General features: G+C 39.4%; 1 non-coding gene across 1 annotated transcript; it reads right to left on the reverse strand.

The window, feature by feature from the left end:
• Window positions 1-16,204: 16,204 nt before the first annotated feature.
• On the reverse strand, window positions 16,205-16,312 carry LOC148790396 (small nucleolar RNA R71). Its single transcript, XR_016078984.1, has one exon. It is a non-coding gene; the product is annotated as a small nucleolar RNA R71 (small nucleolar RNA).
• Window positions 16,313-17,918: the final 1,606 nt, after the last annotated feature.

The raw sequence follows: 17,918 nt of genomic DNA on the forward strand, positions 1-17,918 counted from the left end.
TAATTTCTCAGCCAGATGCACAATTTAAAGAGTGGGAATTTCAAATAATTAAATTTCTAAATTAAAATAACAATTAACACAAAATAGCAAATAACAAGGAAGATTTCAGTCTTACCAAACTCTGATCCAAAGGTTCAATTTGAGTCAATTGATCACCGATCCTAGGCTAAAAATAGCAATCTTGCAATTCAAGCATTTAACTTTTAGATTTATTAGGATAGCCATAATAAACCTTATACCTTCCTAGTTTAGTTGAGCAATCCCAGCATTCAATCAACACTTGTCATTAACCAACTCGGCACGATCGCATTCCATATCAATTAATGATAGCAATAAATTCTATGAAAGCAGTTAAACCAAAATAAAAATAATTGAGATAACTGCAATTATTAAATTTTGTTCCGTTGATTACCTTTAGGTTAAAACATGCCAACACATTGGTCAAAGGCTGTCACAAACAATTGACCCACAAAAATATTGACCTAATTGCTACTTGTACCACTATTCGTGACAATTACGGATCACTGAATCATGGATAGCCATAGGAAGATCAATATTAATTAATTTGTCAGATTAATCAACATCAACTTCCATAAAAATATGCACAAGAATAAATGAATACTTGAATTACAGGTAAGAATTTAAATTAAGCACATAACCTCACAGTGACACAATTGAACCAGAAATTCCCCTTGAATCAGAAAAGAGAAGCTCAGCCACTCATGGTTGTCATCTCCTTCTTACTTTGCTTCCAAGATGGATGTATTGATTGATGCCTAAAGCTAGTCCCCACCCCCCTCTTTATATAGCTTTTGGAGGAGGGGCTGTTTCCAACTCCTTTTAGGAGTTCATTCTCAAAAATAGAAAGCCCTAATTAGTTTTGATCTAATCCTATCCTATCTCTTATCTAGTAGTATTAATATCCTTTATCTTTCTTGGATTACATTTGAAATTTAAATCTGATTAGATTCTTTATTCTTGAATTCGAGTTGGGCTTCTTTAATAATTTGGGCTGCTACAAGGCTTTTCTACGAATTGGGCTTCAGCTGTGAGTTGGGCTTCTCTACGAATTTTGCTTCGACTGTATGCCCGATTTTGACCTTGAGGCAGACCGATTCTATCAAAAACCAGAACATAAAAGTTGTGGAGTTCTCTCTTATCTTTTCTATGAATTTGGAATCATCCCAATCAGAGTCCGAATGTGAGATTTGTGCCTAGATTACTGAACGATGCCGAAACTGTGTGCAAAACCATCCGATTAGCCTTGTCTCCCTCATGTCGCCTTCTTGTTTGCCCTGAATCAAAATACTAGAGTAATGAGTCCAATTAAGTATTAATTAAGTGTAAAATAATGAATATTTAGGGATAAAAATATGATAATTTTTTATTCACATCAGATCCCCCCACACTTAAGCTTTGCCCGTCCCCGGGCAAGATAAAACTCAAGCAAAAACAAAACAAACTAACTATCTAATGATTTTTAAACTCTTTCTCAAGATGATGCTTGTCCTCTAGCATACCTTGATCCAGACTTAATAATCTTTCCATTTTCCACTTCTCTCTCCTCTTTAACTTGTCAAAGAGTAATCTCAAATCACCATTCCTCATGATCCCAAATTAAATCAATAGTCAAGGAAAGCAAGCATTCCACCGAATGAACATTCCTGAACTAGAATAAGCACTCACTGTTTTAACAATGAAAATGTAGCAAGATTCAAATACCCTCTCTCAGGTCAAAACAAGGAATGTTTTACCATAAGCTTGCTTATGTATCACATCTCCACCACTAAGCATGAGTTCAATGCATCAAAAGGTGAAATGGGGCTTGGGGTTCTAGGGGTGACTGCATTTTATGCTCCATCTCATCATTTTCTTTCGCTTCTAGATGTGAGTGCATTTTATGCTTCATTTCACACTAGTCACGATTTTTTTTTTTTTGAATATATCATAATCTTCCTTTCTCAAATTTCACAAGAGCATCACCATTTTCATTCCGATCCATGAACTCATTAACGTAGTCTCAACATGTCTAACAACGCAAGTTCTAGAATAATCAAACTGTGTTTGACAGACATTTAGGCAAAAAGTAATCAAATGCTCATAAGGGTTAAATTTGTATTGAATCTTGCCTATTGATCATTCAAAATAATGAGGTACCTTACGTAGCCAAAAATTTCAGTTAGTCATGCTTGCATCCTATCTTGTCTATTCAACCTAAGCACATAATTCATGATAGTTTGAAATCATTCAAAAATAAGTTTCTAGGGAGAAGAAACTTCAAAAAGCAAAGGTTAAAAAGTGATGATCGAAGCATGCTAGAGTTAACCTAGAATTTATCAAATTCCCCTAATCAGATCCCCCCACACATAAGTTATACATTGTCCCCAATGTATATGACTGTGCGTAAGATAGAAAGATTTAAGGGAACTTCCCTGAATGCCTTGTTGAGATCCTTCAGATGTGAAATCAGCTGCTAAACATGACCATGTTCCTAAAAAATGTGAAAAAAAATTCACGACCTAAATAGCTAAAAACAATAAAAATAACTAAACAAAAATAATTGAACTCAATGGGTTGCCTTCCATAAGCGCAATTGTTTAACATCATTATGCTTGACGGCCTTCTTTGCTTCCTTAATTTGATGAATAATGAGGAAGATCCAAGGAAATGTCTACCAAGGAGGAGACATTTGCATCCTCATGGAACAACTTTAATCTATGCCCATTCATTTTGAAAACCTTATTTGTATTGAGACTTTTGATCTCCACTGCACCATAAGGAAACACATTAGTAACAACAAATGGGCCCATCCACCAAGAACGCAACTTACCTGGCATGAGTTTCAGTCAAGAATTATATAATAACACCTTTTGACCAACCATAAATTGTTTCCTTAAAAGGAAATTATCTTGAAACAACTTGGTCTTCTCCTTGTAAATTCTAGAATTCTCATAGGCTTCTAACTGCAACTCCTCCAATTCTTGCAATTGGAGCTTTCTTGCCTTGTCAGCTTCTTCCATGTCCATATTCCAGCGTTTGATTGCCCAATACGCCTTATGCTCGATTTCAACTGGTAAATGAAAAGATTTTCCAAAAACTAACCTATAAGGAGACATCCTTATTGGTGTTTTGTATAAGGTTCGGTATGCCCAAAGTGCGTCATCTGGACGTAGGCTCCAATCCTTTCTACCTAGATTCACCGTTTTCTCAAAAATGGATTTGACCTCTCGATTGGAAACCTCATCTTGTCCATTTGTCTGGGAGTGATAGGCAATGGCGACTCGGTGATGCACCCCATACTTTTTTAGCAAGGCTTCAACGACTCTATTGCAGAAGTAGGTCCCTTGATCACCTATGATGGCTCAAGGAATACCAAACCTACTAAAAATGTTAGATTTGATAAAACCTACAACACACTTAGAATCGTCAGTTTTGGTGGCTTTTGCTTCCACCTATTTTGAGACATAATCAACAGCCAAAAGTATGTAAACAAAACCACAAGAGGAAGAAAAGGGTCCCATAAAATCAATACCCTAAACATCAAAAATTTCGCAAACAAGAATGGGAGTTTGGGGCATCTCATTTCTATGAGACAATAAACCTGTTCGTTGGCATCTTTCACAATTTTTATAGAAAAAGTATGCATCTTTAAATAAAGTTCCCCAATACAACCTACTATCTAAGACCTTCCTAGCAGTTCTTTTTGGCCCAAAATGGCTACCACAAGCATAATTATGACAAAAAATCAAACTGGACTTATGTTCACTTTCAGGGACACATCTCCTAATTACTTGATCAGAACAAAATTTCCACAAATAAGGCTCATCCCAAACATAATATTTTGCCTCATTTCTAATTTTATCCTTCATCAACTTGCTAAGATAACTAAGAAAAATACCAGTAACAAAGTAATTCACAATATCAGCAAACTAAGGGACCATACCTTTTATTTGGAACAGTTGCTCATCAGGAAAAAACTCAGAGATGGGTAAAGAGTATTCATATTTTACCAACCTACTTAGATGGTCTGCCACCAAATTTTCAGCTCCCTTTCGATCCTTGATCTCTAAATCGAACTCTTGGAGCAAAAGTATCTACCTTATCAGCCTCGGCTTTGACTCCTTTTTTGCCAATAAGTATTTCAAAGTTGCATGATCAGAAAACACAATTACTTTAGAGCCAAGCAAATATGAGCGAAACTTATCTAAAGCAAAAACAATTGCTAATAGCTCCTTTTCGGTGGTTGTGCAGCATTCAACGTCCTTGTCCCTACGGCTGAGGCATAGGGAACATCTCTCATGCTCTCAATCTCCTCAGAAGTCTTGGGAGACATCTTCTTGGAGAGAGTGACTCCGTGCCTGAAAGGAACGTTTCCTTTCTTGGAGTTCTCCATGCTGTATCTTTTGACAATTTTGTCAATATAAGCAGCTTGGGATAATCCAATTATCTGCTTCGATCTATCTCTATAGAGTCGAAGACCCAGTATGTATGAAGCTTCTCCAAGATCTTTCATGGAGAACTGCTGTGATAGCCATACCTTGACCGAAGTCAACATTCCTACATCATTTCCAATGAGTAGGATATCGTCCACATACAACACCAAAAAGGTGATCTTATCCCCACTGGATTTCCTGTAAACACAGGGCTCATCCGGATTTTGCTCAAAGTCAAACGTTTTGACTGCAGAATCAAATCGGATGTTCCAACTCCTAGAAGCCTGCTTAAGTCCATATATGGATCTATTAAGTTTACATACCATGTGTTCCTGACCAGCAGTAATGAAGCCTTGCGGCTGCTGCATGTAGAAATCTTCACTAAGATCTTCATTCAGGAACGCGGTTTTGACATCCATTTGCCAAATCTCGTAGTCATGGTATGCTGCTACAGCTAGCAGGATCCTAATGGATTTAAGCATGGCCACGGGCGAAAATGTTTCCTCATAATCGATGCCTTCTTTCTGAGTATACCCTTTTGCCACCAAATGAGCTTTGTAGGTCTCAATCCTGCCATCGGAGCCCTTCTTCCTCTTGTAGATCCATTTGCAAGCAATTGCTTTTACCCCGGGGGGCGGATCTACTAGAGTTCAGGCTCCATTGGTCTCCATTGAGTCCATCTCAGCTCTCATGGCCTCCACCCATTTTTGGGAGTCAATGTCTAACATAGCTTCCGCGTAAGTCACGGGATCCTCTTCACTAGTCAAGGCTTCCACCAGGTAACTATCCTGGTCATAACCATATGGGACTGGTGGTCTGGATACCCAGGTGGATTTTCTAGGTTAGTCATTACCTAGAACTTGTGGGAAATCTCCCACTGCTCTTGAGCTCTCCTCATCAAGAACTATTTCCTGACGATGGGTGTCCAGGACGTAACCATATCGTGAAAAATCATCTGTAAAAGTGATGAAATACACGTGTTGATTCCATGTCCTAACACTCAGGGGACCACATACATCAGTATGTATTAGGTCAAGTGTGCCTTCAGATCTTTCAGGCTTACCGTCAAATGGCCGCTTAGACATCTTACCTTGAAGGCAAGGTTCACAAGTGGGAAGATTTTCTACGGTTAGAAAATCCAAAGTACCATCCTTTACCAGTCTTGTGATTCGGTCAACACCGATATGGCCAAGTCGGTAATGCCAGAGGCACGTGGGATTTACTGTATCACGATTCCTTTTCTTTGGATTTTTTACCAACGTAGTTTCAGTTAAGTTAGTTTCCAGAGAAGGATGTAGAACATAGAGACCATTCTCCAGTTCCCCGCATGCGATGAATTTGTTATTCCGTTTAACAGTAATCATATTACTAAAATAAACAGTATATCCATCAGCACACAGCTTATTACATAAAGACAATGTTTAAGCACAAGTTTAAGCACATAAAATAAACAGTATATCCATCAGTAATCATATTACTAAAATGAATTTGTTATTCCGTTCTTCTCAACTTTTGTACATAAAGACAATGTTTAAGCACAAGTACTCCTTCTCTAGAAACTAATTCTACGGTTCCTATTGCCGTAGCTGCAACATTTGCAGTTGTTCCCAAATATAGTGTCACTTTGCCTTCACTCAATCTTCTGCTAACTTTGAACCCCTGCAGTGAGTTACACGCATGAGTTGAAGCCCCGGAGTCAACACACCAGGACACAGAAGTAACTAACATATTAGTTTCTATGACACAAGTTTCGATGTTACCTTTCTTAGATTCCAGGTAGGCAGGACAATTCCTCTTCCAGTGGCCGGTCTGCTTGCAGAAGTGACAGACATCAGATGCCTTGTTCTTTTCTGCTTCTTAGGTTTGGCAGCTTTTTTCTGGGGTTTCTTTGCCTTTCTCTTTTTCTTGCCCGATTTGTTAGCTTCGGCAAGCATAACCACAGGCTCATCCTTCTTGAGCAGGTCCTCGGCTCTCTGCAACATATTGCTGAGTTCCTGGATGCTGACATTCAACTTATTCATATTATAGTTCATTGTGAATGCAATGAAGGAAGAGGGCAAAGAATTTAGGATGGCATCCACTTGCGTGCCAAGATCTAGCCCGGATCCAAGAGCTTCTAGTTCGTTAATGTATTCCATCATCTGAAGACAATGGTCATAAACTTTCTGCCCTTTGGACATCTATGCGGTCATGAACAATTTCAGGACCTTCTGTCGAGTAGAACGGTTCTGCTCTTCATACATTGTTCTTAGACTGTCCAATATGTCCTTGGCTAGTTCAATCTGATCGAACTGCCTCTGTATTGAGTTGTCTAATGAGGCAATGACAAAGCAGCGGGCTAGGGAGTTCTTATCCTCCCAATCTTGGTAGTCCCTCCTACGGGCCTTAGAAGCCCTTTCAATCGGACGTTCCGGGGCAGGATTTTTCACCACCTTGTCTAACTTTTCGGAAGTTAGGACCAGCATAAGATTTTTGTACTAGTCGGCAAAGTTTGGGCCCTTAAGCTTATTATCGTCTAGCAGCTTTGCAAATTGACCGTTTGCCATTTTCTGATAAAACATCCAAGATGTTAGTCCACAACCTTAGTTTGATTCATGTTACTTACATAGATATGGATTTTAATCTATGTTTCATCCCCATTTGTTCATCTCTGAGATTTCCCTCCATTCTCAGTGACGGAGACGATGTAATGTCTCTGGAAATGTAGAAAATCACATGGGGTGCGTGAAGCCAACTGTTTCAGCTGCATAACCCTACCACCTTTCTGTAACGGATCATATCCACTCATCAAATGAGTTTCCCTTTCGGCCTCTGTCAGACAAGGTTCAGAGCCGTTTTCAGGTAAACCTTTCTGTCCAGTGAGTGCTTACCCATCATATTCAGGTTACGCCAAGGTACCGTGAGAGAGTTCCCATTTTCTGGTGAAGCCCCTCCCACATCGGTCTATGATGCCCCTATCATCTTATGAAACACTCTGACAGATCCAACAGCAAATGGATAGCCCAATTTTATGGTGCATTTCCTCGTTTCTGAAGGACCCATCATTGTGCTAATGATGGAAGGCCTTTAGAGAGTCCATCACATGGATCTCCCTATCGCATGCATTCATATTTGCTGGAGGGAACGAAATTATGCCCTAGTTCTAATTTAGGTCAAACCAGAGTGGCTCCCACTGATTTTCATAAAGTCAGATTTCTGGTGGGCCATAATCGGCTAGGGGTTCCGTACACATCCCTTTTCAGGGTTGTGGGGCCCACCAAACAAATAGGGGTCATCCAATGACCTTAAGGGACACCATGGCAATGATGTGCATTCAGCCATGGTGTGCGCAAGAGCCACTAACGAGTCTTCATGGGCCAAGTGCTTATGGCTCATGGTCGCAGCATGAGCTAACTGTTTCAGCGAGTTGTCTCTGGAAATGTGGGAAATGTGGGAAATGTGGCAAATCACATAGGGTGCATGGAGCTAACTGTTTCAGCTGCATAACCCCACCACCTTTCTGTGAAGGATCATATCCACTCATCACATGAGCTTTCCCTTTGGCCTCTGTCAGACAAGGTTCAGAGCCATTTTCAGGTAAACTTTTTTGTCCAGTGAGTGCTTACCCATCATGTTCGTGAACGCCAAGGTACCGTGAGAGAGTTCCCATTTTCTGGTGAAGCCCCTCCCACATCGGTCTATGCCACCCCAATCATCTTATGAAACATTCAGACAGGCCCAATAGCAAATGGATAGCCCATTTTCTGGTGCGTTTCCTCATTATTGAAACACCCATCCTCGTGCTAATGATGGAAGGCCTTTAGAGAGTTCATCATATGAATCTCCCTATCACATACACTCATATTAGCTGGAGGGAATAGTCAATTACGCCCTAGTTAGATCTAGGTCAAACCCAAGTGGCTCTCACTGACTGTCATAAAGCCAGATTTCGATGGGCTTAAATCGGCTAGGGTTCCGCACATAACCTCTCCATGAGGTGTGGGGCCCACCACTGTGGGAGGTCGTCAAATGACCAAAAGGGACACCATGGCAATGATGTGCATTCAGCCATGGTGTGCGCAAGAGCCACTGTCGATTGATCATGGGCCAAGTATTTATGGCCCATGTACGTAGCACATCACACATCCATACATCACATGCAATGATAAATTGATCCAATCAATTAATTATCTGTAAAGACCATTTGAAGCCCATTTTAAATCCATAATATTAACCATTAATATTATCTTGGTATATGGGCCGAATTAAGGTTAATGGGTTCGGCCCATTTAGCTTTATCCGTAGAGTGGGCTTTTAGCAGTTTTAACCATTTAATACTGGGCCTTTACAGGTTGGGCCAAATTAACCATTTAATTAAATATCAATCCTCAGGCCCATTAGTGGAAAAAATAGGGCTGACTTTCAGCTTAGATTGAACCCTAGATTTGGTCCAAACAATTTGAATCAATCTTGGTTCGAATAGGTCTAGCGTTTGATCTTTAATTCAAGAAAATAATCTGAAATTAAATATTGTTAAAAGAAAATCAAGAATCAGTTAAACAGGGCTGTTCGCACAATCCATCCTGCAAATTAGAGGTTAGATCACAAGTTGCAGTTTCATAAACTGCAAATCGCAGATAGCGATTCTCCCATCTGCGAAAACTCCTTCTCTACGAAATCTCCTTCTCTGCGACGCCTTCTTCGATCCAAAATTAAAATAAATAGAAATCCTAATTTCTATTAATAATTACATCAGATCGAATACCTATACATTCAGTCTAAAAATAAAAATTATTTTACAGACCAAATGTAATAAAGTAATCCAAAAACTACAAAATCGCAGGTTCCCTGCGCAAATCAAGAATTCGATCTCCTCTCATACGAACAGCCCATAAATCAAGAAAATTATAAAGAACATTTCTAAATAATAATCAGATTTATACAAAAAATAATTTCTGATCACTTGGGTCATAGAATAGATAACCCACCAAATCCTTTGGGTAGCCTATAAACAGGCAACAACTGGTTTTAGATTCCAACTTGTCCGCACTTGTTCTTTTAACGTGTGTAGGACAACCCCAAATCTTCAAGTGTCTTACCCTTGGTTTCCTTCCGGTCCAAAGTTCATATGGAGATTTCGGAACTGATTTGGTTGGAACCCGATTCAGCACGTAGATAGCAGTCTCTAATGCGTATCCCCAAAAGGATGTGGGTAATTTTGAGCGTACGAGAAGTGACCGGACCATGTCCAACAAGGTCCTATTCCTCCTCTCTGAAACACCGTTGAGTTGAGGTGTAGCAGGAGGAGCTAATTGTGACAGTATCCCATTGTCCTTTAAGTAGTCCCTGAATTCGTCAGAGATATACTCGCCACCTCGATCTGATCGAAGGGCCTTAATTTCTCTCCCTAACTGTTTCTCGACTTCCTGTCTGAACTCTTTGAACTTTTCAAAGGATTCAGACTTATGTCTCATTAGGAACACGTAACCATATCGTGAAAAATCATCTGTAAAAGTGATGAAATACACGTGTTGATTCCATGTCCTAACACTCAGGGGACCACATACATCAGTATGTATTAGGTCAAGTGTGCCTTCAGATCTTTCAGGCTTACCGTCAAATGGCCGCTTAGACATCTTACCTTGAAGGCAAGGTTCACAAGTGGGAAGATTTTCTACGGTTAGAAAATCCAAAGTACCATCCTTTACCAGTCTTGTGATTCGGTCAACACCGATATGGCCAAGTCGGTAATGCCAGAGGCACGTGGGATTTACTGTATCACGATTCCTTTTCTTGGGATTTTCGACCGACGTAGTTTCGATTAAGTTAGTTTCCAGAGAAGGATGAAGAACATAGAGACCATTCTCCAGTTCCCCGCATGCGATGAATTTGTTATTCCATTTAACAGAAATCATATTACTAAAATAAACAGTATATCCATCAGCACACAGTTTAGAAACAGAAATTAAATTTCTTCTCAACTTCTGTACATAAAGACAATGTTTAAGCACAAGTACTCCTTCTCTAAAAACTAATTCTACGGTTCCTATTGCCGTAGCTGCAACATTTGCAGTTGTTCCCAAATATAGTGTCACTTCGCCTTCACTCAATCTTCTACTAACTTTGAACCCCTACAGTGAGTTACACGCATGAGTTGAAGCCCCGGAGTCAACACACTAGGACACAGAAGTAACTAACATATTAGTTTCTATGACACAAGTTTCGATGTTACCTTTCTTAGATTTCAGGTAGGCAGGACAATTCCTCTTCCAGTGGCCGGTCTGCTTGCAGAAGTGACAGACATCAGATGCCTTGTTCTTCTTCTGCTTCTTAGGTTTGGCAACTTTCTTCTGTGGCTTCTTTGCCTTTCTCTTTTTCTTGCCCGATTTGTTAGCTTCGGCAAGCATAACCACAGGCTCATCCTTCTTGAGCAGATCCTCGGCTCTCTGCAACATATTGCTGAGTTCCTGGACGCTGACATTCAGCTTATTCATATTATAGTTCATTGTGAGCGCATTGAAGGAAGAGGGCAAAGAATTTAGGATGGCATCCACTTGCGTGCCAAGATCTAGCCCGGATCCAAGAGCTTCTAGTTCGTTAATGTATCCCATCATCCGAAGACAATGGTCATAAACTTTCTGCCCTTTGGACATCTATGCGGTCATGAACAATTTCAGGACCTTCTGTCGAGTAGAACGGTTCTGCTCTTCATACATTGTTCTTAGACTGTCCAATATGTCCTTGGCTAGTTCGATCTGATGGAACTGCCTCTGTATTGAGTTGTCTAATGAGGCAATGACAAAGCAGCGGGGTAGGGAGTTCTTATCCTCCCAATCTTGGTAGTCTCTACGGGCCTCAGAAGCCCTATCACCCGAACGTTCCGGGGTAGGATTTTTCACCACCTTGTCTAACTTTTCAGAAGTTAGGACCAACATAAGATTTCTGTACCAGTCGCCATAGTTTGGGCCCTTAAGCTTGTTATCGTCTAGCAGCTTTGCAATTTGACCGTTTGCCTTTTTTTAATAAAACAGCAAAGACATTAGTCCACAACCTTAGATTGATTCATGTTACTTACATAGATATGGATTTTAATCTATGTTTCATCCCCATTTGTTCATCTCTGAGATTTCCCTCATTTCTTAGTGACGGAGACGACGTAATGTCTCTAGAAATGTAGGAAATCACATGGGGTGCGTGAAGCCAACTGTTTCAGCTGCATAACCCCACCACCTTTCTGTGACGGATCATATCCACTCATCAAATGAGTTTCCCTTTTGGCCTCTGTCAGACAAGCTTCAGAGCCGTTTTCAGGTAAACCTTTCTGTCCAGTGAGTGCTTACCCATCATATTCAGGTTACGCCAAGGTACCGTGAGAGAGTTCCCATTTTTTGGTGAAGCCCCTCCCTCATCGGTCTATGACGCCCCTATCATCTTATGAAAACACTCTGACAGATCCAATAGCAAATGGATAACCCAATTTTTCGGTGCGTTTCCTCATTACTGAAGGACCCATCATTGTGCTAATGATGGAAGGCCTTTAGAGAGTCCATCACATGGATCTCCCTATCGCGTGCATTCATATTTGCTGGAGGGAACAAAATTACGCCCTAGTTCTAGTTTAGGTCAAACCAGAGTGGCTCCCACTGACTTTCATAAAGTCATATTTCTGGTGGGCCTTAATCAGCTTGGGGTTCCGTACGCATCCCTTTTCAGGGTTGTGGGGCCGACCAAACAGGGAGGGGTCATCTAATGACCTTAAGGGACACCATGGCAATGATGTGCATTCAGCCATGGTGTGCGCAAGAGCCACTAACGAGTCTTCATGGGCCAAGTGCTTTTGGCTCATGATCGCAGCACATCAAACATCCATCCGCGCAGGGTCAGATCTAATTTTCTTTTGGTTCAAGATTCGAACTTGTGGCTCTGATACCACTGAAGGAATGGTTGGATCCATCTAATTGACGCCATAAAGGTTCCGGAATGGATGGGCGAATTTCAAAAATTTTCCTACCTTCTCTCAACTAGGAATCATATTCCCTAAATTTAGAATACAATATTCAAGGATCCTACTTGAACCATATTAAGACCAGATCTGAACCAAAAGATAAAAAGGGAGGAATATAACTTATCCGGAGAAGTAGTATCTTCCAAAGTTGGTGTTTACGCCCAAAGAATGCACCAAGATCCATTCCTGCTGAAGATGACACAACTGTGGATGGAACAGAACCAGCAGGGTGCGTCCTACACACTGGACCCTTCGCGAGAATCCTCTAGAAACTCTAAACACCGAATCTTCTTCAGTCTTTCTTGCAAGACTGATGTCAAGAACTGATTTCTTGACTTCCTATTGTTGCAAAGATCGAGTCTTGCAATAGTGAATGGCGGCGGCAGGAGGAGAACTCCAGGGACGAAGATGGCTAAACTGCTTTTTTTTCTCTCTAGAGTATGAATGAGATCTAATCTCAATTCACAGGGAGTTTTCTTTTCACCAAAACCCTAGTTCAAATTCTGATGTCTTTTCTCTTTGTTTTTGTTTTTCTCCTTTCTTCTTGATTAAGAAACCTTCTAATTAGGAGTTATCCTAATCCAAATCTGTATTTGGATAGGGGATTATCTTAATCCTATCTGCAGATTATGTTAAGTTTACTCCTGATCTTATCAGGAGGTTACCAGATTCAAATCTAATTTGAATTTGGTCTCCTGGAGTGGATAATGTTAAAAGCCCAATCCTTTTTACTAACATTAATCTCAGATTTGCCCCATAGATGGGTGATCATATCAGCCCAGCTCGAAATGGGCTTTTGGCCCATTAGATGTTCAGTGTTTAACTAGTTTCCAATCTGCTGCCCAATTGGGCTTCTTTGTATGGTGTGGGACCCATATGGTGTGGGACCCAATTGGGACCCAATTGGGACCCATATGGTGTGGGACCCAATTGGGCTTCTTTGCAAATATCAAAATCGCTATCTGCGATTTGCAATTTGTGAAACTGCAAACTGTGTTCTGATGTTTGTGTTTGCAGGATGGATTTGTGTGAACAACCCCTTGACTGATTCTTGTTTTTCTTTAATCAGTAATTAATTTCAGATCATTTCTTGAATTAAATCTTTAATTAAAAATCTTTAATTTCATATCTAATGTGAATTGAATGGTATATAGAGATATATTTACATGATTCATCTAAACATAATGGTTTTTCTTGGACTTAATGCATTTCCATCTTGAGAGCTCTACTCGAGAGATCGAAGGGTTACCTGATGGATGTGGTTTTAGTATATCTCGAGAGAGAATATTAAATAAAATTGGAAAGACCTCAACTTATGGGAATGACAAATAATCCTGGTTAATCAAATCCATTAATATTCATTATATTGGTTAGGTGGACCAAAACCCTTGCGATTTCATCTATTGCATATTCAGTTAGTGATCACCCTTGCTTCTATTTTCTTTTTCTAATTTTTATTTTTAGTAGTTTTTGCTCAAAACTGAATTTTGATTGTCCAAATAATTTGAGAAGACTGTGGTTCTAATACTTATTTTGTTAAATCCCCGTGGGAACAATATTTTATACTACTTGATAACTAGTGCACTTGTTAAGGTTATATTTATAGCTATCAAATTTTTGGCGCCATTGCCGAGGATTTAATCCTAAAATAATATTAGAACTTGTTGACCTTGATTAATTTGGATTTTTTTTATTGCTATTTTTTATGAGAGTAGAATTTATCATATTTTTATCCCCAATTATTCTGTCTTTTATACTGAATTAGCACATAATTGGACTCATATTTCTGTTCAGGGCATGAATGAAGGCATCAGGAGCAAAGAAAGACAAATCGAATGATTTTTCACAGTTTTGACATCATTCAGTAATCTGGCCCTAACTCGCGAATCCGAACTCCGAATTGGCTGATTCAAGATCCATTGGAAATATAAGAGTAAAAGCCACAACTTTCATGTTTTGGGCTTTCGCAGATTCGGCCTGCATCGAAGTCAAATCCGGGCCCGAAGTCGTGGCAATTTCATAGGAAGGCCCAATCCGCAGCTGAAGCCCAACTTGCAGAAAGGCGTGGCTGAAGCCCAATTCACAGAGGAGGTCTAATACGAATCCAAGAACAAGAAACTGAGAAGAGTCCTTCCAGATCTAAATTCTTGATGTAATCTTAGAGAGATAAGAGGATTGAGTTCATTAGATAAAAAGATAAGATTAGAATTAGGATAGGACTTTGTATTCTTGTAAAGATCAACTTCAAGAGGAAGTAGGAGACCACCCCCTCCCCTTTAAGCTATATAAAGGACGGGGCAGACCAGCTTTAGGCATCACTCAATCTTTGGAGGGGATCATGAATTGCATTGAGCTATCAATCAAGAGAGGAGAAAAGAAGTCAAGAAAGAGAGGAAAGGAGATCGAGAATTCAAGAAATCTCAAGAAGAAGGTGGCAGCAAGAAGAGGAAATCTCAGCACCATGTACAAATTCAAGAGTTCTTCTTTCCCTTTGTTTGCTTTAATTCTCTTATCATGAACTGATTTGTTTCTTGCTATGACTGAGGAAAGCCTAATCATGTTAATGAATATATTTTTATCTTTATGATTTATCCAAGATTGTGAATTTCATATAGTCTATGAATTATTGTGCTTAATGCAATTAAGAGCTTGGCCACTTCTTAATTGATTTGATTTATGTGAATGAATCAAGAGAGGAATTCACATAATCGACTGAATAATTCATAGTGTGAATTGAATGGTATGTAGAGATATATATATATGATTCATCTGAATTTCATGGTCTTCTTGGACTTAATGCATTCCCATCTTGAGAGTTCTACTCGAGAGATCGAAGGGCTACCTGATGGGCGTAGGTTTAGTATTTCTCGAGAGAGAATATTAAATAAAAATTGGAAAGACCACAGCTTATGAGAATGACAAATAATCTTGGTTAATCGAACCCATAAATATTCATTGCATTGGTTAGGTGGACCAATAGCCCTAGCGATTCCATCCTTTGCAGATTCGGTTAGTGATCACCTTTGTTTCTATTATCTTTCTCTAATTTTTATTTTCTGTACATCTTGCTCAACTCTGAAATTCGATTGTCCAGATAATTAGGGAAGATGGTGGTTCTAATACTTATTTTGTTAAATTCTCGTGGGAATGATATTTTTATACTACTTGATAACTAGTGCACTTGCTAGGGTTATATATTTATAGCTATCAGTTTTTATTTTGTTATCTACTTGTTCGATTTCTTGGTGGTTCAGATTTACTAGTGCATGACACGCACTAGACAAGAAGGACTAGCTGAATTCGATCCAGAAATTGAGAGGACCCTTCGCTTGTTGCAAAGGGCTAACAAAGGTAAAGCAAGAAAGGACGTTGTTATTAGCGAAACAGCAATAGAGTTGGAAGGAGAGATGGCAGAAGGGAATCGCACTCTATTGGACTATGCTTGTCCAAACATTGATGGGCTGACATTCAGCATTTGCAAACCCACCATTCATGCCAACAACTTCGAAATCAAGCCTACATTAATTCAAATGATCCAAACAAGTATTCAGTTTAGTGGGTTACCAAGTGATGACCCTAATGCACACATTGTTAATTTATTGGAAATATGTGATACCTTTAAACATAATGGAGTTAGTGATAATGCTATTAGGCTTAGATTATTTCCTTTTTCATTGCGTGATACAGCTAAAGAATGGCTTAACTCACCCCCTGCAGGAAGTATCACCACTTGAAATGATCTAACCCAAAAATTTTTGGCTAAATATTTCCCACCCTCTAAAACAACATAATTAATAAATGATATTACTACATTTGCTCAATTTGAGAGGGAATCCTTGTAGGAAGCATGGGAACGATTCAAGGAGATGCTTAGGAAGTGTCCTTACCATGGGATACCAACTTGGCGATAGATTCAGACTTTTTATAATTGTATTGACCCCTCTAATCGATCCATTATTGATGCAGCCGCAGGTGGCACGATCATGAGAAAAACACTGGAGGAAGCTTATGACCTAATAAAGGAGATGGTGTCAAACAGCTATCAGTGGAGCAATGACCGAACCAATCAGAGGGGAGTACACTATATCGATTCCCTTGCAGCCATATCTGCGCAACTTGCTAATCTGAATAACAAACTTGACACTTTTAATGTTGCAGCAATTAATACATCATCTAGCATCTCATGCGATTTATGTGGTCAAATAGGGCATACTAATTTTGATTGTCAATTAAATAGTCCTTTTATTTCCCATGAGAATGCTAATTTTATCTCTCATGCTGGCAGGTCAATCTTCAACCCATATTCAAATACATACAACCTAGGGTGGAGGAATCATCCAAACTTTTCATGGAGCAACAATCAACCAAAGACACCCATGGGATTCCAACAATAGCTGCCTCCACAAGAAAAAAAGAGTAATCTGGAAGAAATGATCTCTAAGTTCATTAATGCCACTGAAGCAAGGTTTCAAGAACAAGATAAGAGGTTCTTAAGCCAAGAAACATCAATCAAGAACTTAGAAGTTCAAGTGGGGCAGATTGTAAGCATGCTATCGGAAAGAAAGGAGGGAAGGCTACCCAGCAACACGAAAAAGAATCCCAGAGAGCATGTGAACACCATAGCCTTAAACTGAATTTAGATGAAATTAAACGACAAGGAAGCTGAATCGGCCAAGCTGCAAAAAGAGAATGAGGGAAGCACCCTTAAACTGAATTTAGATGAAATTAAACTTCCTATCCCCTACCCAAGAAGAGTCTTGAAGGCTAAATTAGATAAATAATTTGAAAAATTTTTGGAAGTATTTAAAAAGATCCATAGTAACCTTCATCTTCTTGATGTATTGTCACAGATGCCGAAGTATGCCAAATTCCTGAAGGAGGTAATGTCCAACAAAAGGAAGTGGAAGGATTGTGAGATGGTAAAGCTAAACGAAGAATGTTCGGCCATTCTTCAAAATAAGCTACCCCCAAAACTGAAGGATCCAAGGAGTTTTTCTATCCCTTGCACCATAGGCAATGCTGAATTTGAGAAAGCTTTATGTGACCTTGGTGCTAGTATAAATTTGATGCCCTACTCTATTTTTAAAAGACTTGGATTACATAAACTAACATCTACCACCATTACCCTACAACTGGCCGATCGAAGCATTAAATACCCTAGGGGAATAGTGGAAGATGTCTTAGTTAAAGTAGGGAACTTCATCATCCTTGCTGATTTCATTGTATTGGATATGGAGGAAGACAGATCGATGCCATTAATTCTAGGGAGTCCCTTTCTTGCTACTGGTAATGCCTTAATTGATGTACAAAGGGGCCAACTTACTCTTAGGATCAATGGTGAAGAAGTGATATTTAACGTTTTCCAAACTCTGAAGTATCCCAACACAAGAGAACATGAAATATATGTAATCGACTCCATTGATGTAGTGGCAGCAGAAATTAATAAATCAAAGATAAATGACCCCTTTGAAAAATGTATCATTAATTCATGTAATAACATG

This window comes from Nelumbo nucifera, chromosome 7, assembly GCF_055504915.1.
Source record: "Nelumbo nucifera cultivar China Antique chromosome 7, China Antique-T2T, whole genome shotgun sequence".
NCBI lineage: Eukaryota > Viridiplantae > Streptophyta > Magnoliopsida > Proteales > Nelumbonaceae > Nelumbo > Nelumbo nucifera.